General features: G+C 38.1%; 1 pseudogene across 1 annotated transcript; it reads left to right on the top strand.

Moving 5' to 3' along the window:
- Positions 1-1,012: 1,012 nt before the first annotated feature.
- On the top strand, positions 1,013-2,907 carry LOC143603641 (adenine DNA glycosylase-like; annotated as a pseudogene). The gene is made up of 6 exons (XR_013148101.1): positions 1,013-1,312; positions 1,383-1,442; positions 1,553-1,669; positions 1,771-2,400; positions 2,480-2,574; positions 2,660-2,907. The product of XR_013148101.1 is annotated as an adenine DNA glycosylase-like (transcript).
- Positions 2,908-3,141: the final 234 nt, after the last annotated feature.

The following is a 3,141-nucleotide window of genomic DNA, read 5'->3' as shown; positions in this document are numbered from 1 at the left end:
GATCACCAAGAGATTTCCCGAAGGTGCTTTTGATGAAATGAAGTTTTAGACTTATGATGGTGAAACGGCTACTGTTGTTATACGACTAAAGAAAGGACAGTACCGTCTTGTTGATCCGAGAGACCTATTGAAGTTTGGTGAGAAAGACATCAAGACCCTTAGCGGCTTTCATATTAGAGTTGAACCACTCTATAAGCCAGCTAGCTGCTAAGGAATATACTGGAATGGTGGGATCGATTATATGAACAGGTTTATAGGCGGGTGCTTACAATGAAGCTGATGCTGAAGTAATGGAGCACAATGAAGAGCAAGGTATAAACCAGTGGGGAAATTGTTGGGCTATACTTAAATGATTTATACTTAATCGTTGTGGGCTTGGTTTTGTGCTATTATGTAAACCAAAATTTCTTTGATATCGGTGGGCTTTTGTGTGGTTTTAGGCTTAGGCTTGTTGGTACACTATATATACTTTGTTTCTAGGTTATTATAGGGTCGGTCATTGGTAGACAGTGAGAGACGAGAGCTTGATCATTCATATTGTATTGTAATCACTATAAAAGGGCTTAAACACCCAACGTTGAATATAACCTTTGAGACAGATCCCACGGGTTCGGGTTTAGGTTTGAGAAAGGATCCATGGTAGAAAATTGAGAGAATTTAGAGTGAAATTTGAGATTTGTTTGAGTAAAACATGGAAATATGGTTTGTATTATATAGAAAACAATTAAATTAATTTTATTTTTTTCAGGTTTACGTTAACTAGCCGTTGGAGAGGGGGGCCCACCTCGACATCCACATCGGCGCCCATCGTTGAAACGACCCTAGCCTCGGCTCCCCACCACCAAGGGCGCCCCACCAACCCCTCGTCAGCAGCCCATACTAAAGTCTAAACAACCCTAAATGAAATGGGTAATCCGGTACCAACAACCCATAAAGATTTTGGCTGGACAGACAGATAGACAACCCCCAAAATTTCAAATTTATAATTGGAGCTCCCGGCAAACAAAGCATGAAGAAGAAAAGCATGAGCAGATCCAACAAAAGGAAAGCCGAAGCAGTCCACGACATAGAAGACTTCAGACTTAACGATATTGCAGAAATAAGGGCATCGTTATTAAAATGGTACGATGCTAACAAAAGAGAGCTTCCATGGAGAAAAATCAACTTAACTAACAACGAAACAAAAGCATATGCTGTCTGGGTTTCAGAAATCATGCTCCAGCAAACAAGGGTTCAGACTGTTATCAACTATTTCAATAGGTGGATGGACAAATGGCCCACCGTTCATCACCTTGCTCAAGCTTCAATTGAGGTCAATTTTAATCATTTCATTTATATTTACTTGTCTAATGTAATGGGTTTCCGTTGTTATTGTGATACAGGAGGTTAATGAGATGTGGGCTGGATTAGGTTATTACAGACGCGCAAGGTTCTTGTTGGAGGTTTCTTACTCTTTGCTTTCATCTTCTTTAATAGAAAAAATTACTCTTTTATATATAACGATACCCGAGCCTAGTCAAGTATACCTTTTGATGTCTTATATTCATGTTAGGGAGCAAAAATGGTTGTGGAAGGAGGCGAGTTTCCTAGATCCGTGAGTGATCTTCTTAAGGTTAAAGGAATAGGAGAATACACTGCAGGTGCAATCGCGTCTATTGCGTTTAAAGAGGTCAGTTAGTTTTTATATATGACCTAAGGTGTTCACTTATCTTTTCTTTTTGCACATATTGTTAATCTACACATATTATTATTGCTATTATTATTATGTAGGCTGTCCCTGTAGTTGATGGAAATGTTATTAGAGTGATTACAAGGCTAAAAACAATATCTGCAAATCCTAAGGACAAGGCAACTAGCAACAACATCTGGAGACTAGTTGACCAACTGGTTGATAGTCAAAGGCCCGGTGACTTTAACCAGGCGGTTATGGAGCTCGGTGCCACATTATGTACTCCTTCAAGTCCTGATTGTTCATCTTGCCCGGTGTCGGCTCAATGTGGTGCACTTTTAAAGACCAAACATGACCCATTGGTTCTTGTCACTGATTATCCAACTAAAGTGGCAAAGGTGAAACAAAGGCATGATTATTCTGCTGTAACGGTTGTTGAAATATTGGAAAGTGAAGAGGATGATTTGGGAAGTAAGTTTCTGCTTGTTAAGAGACCGGAAGAAGGTTACTTGCTGGCCTTTGGGAGTTTCCATCGGTTCTATTAAATGAAAAGGAGGCTGATTTGGTTTCAAGGAGACGAGCTGTTGATGATTTTTTGAAGGATTCGTTTGGTTTACATGTTAATCGGTCGTGTGATGTTGTTTCGAGAGATGACGTAGGTGAATATGTTCATATATTCACTCACATTCGTCTCAAGATGTATATTGAGCTTTTGGTTCTAAAATCGCAAGGTATTTATCAGAAAACACACACGCTGTAGTAAATAGTAAATACAAGACATTATAAGTATAACATATTATTTGCATACAGAGTTGCATAAGAAAAAGGGCAAAGGGCTGATGGTCTTCAAATATGTTGATAGCAAAACCCTTGCATCAATGGGATTATCAACTGGAGTTAGAAAGGTGAAACTTTCATGGCTTAATATTTTATACTTTGAAGCTGCAGTTTCTATCTTTTTTATTTGTTTTTGACAATGATTATTTGCAGGCTTATAACATGGTCCAGAAGTTTAGACAGAGTAGATCAAGTCCAGTTTCAAGATAATCTAGCAGGGGCAAATGCCGCTCTTCAAAAGTGTTAATTTATTAGCTATTTAATTAAGCATCAAATTTTGGTGGTCTGCATGCTTGTTACATCAAACACGGGATCTGGCACGCTCTCTTGTTAAAGAAAACATTAAACGAAAGACTGTTAAACGTCTCCCATCAGTAAAAACTCTGTTGTCTCTTACTGCAACTTTTACCTTATAGTCTGGTGTGGTAGTTTAGCGTCTAGCTGACGGTTAGGATACATGAAACCAACTGTTCAGCTTAGAAGTATAATTTAAATTTTTTTGGTGAATATCATGAACTATTTTTATCAAGCTGAATACAAACAAAATTAATAGTTTTGTAAAAAGCAGATGAAAAAAAACAGTTCTTAGTGGATCTGCTTAATATTCATATAGTTTGAATCTTGAAGCTTCCTTG

This window comes from Bidens hawaiensis, unplaced genomic scaffold (assembly GCF_021521415.1).
Source record: "Bidens hawaiensis isolate Kalapana, Puna unplaced genomic scaffold, B.hawaiensis_p1.1 tig00062318_1, whole genome shotgun sequence".
NCBI classification, from domain to species: domain Eukaryota; kingdom Viridiplantae; phylum Streptophyta; class Magnoliopsida; order Asterales; family Asteraceae; genus Bidens; species Bidens hawaiensis.
The sequence above is the reverse complement of the archived record's forward strand: the minus strand, read 5'-3'. Positions and strand labels throughout refer to the sequence as shown.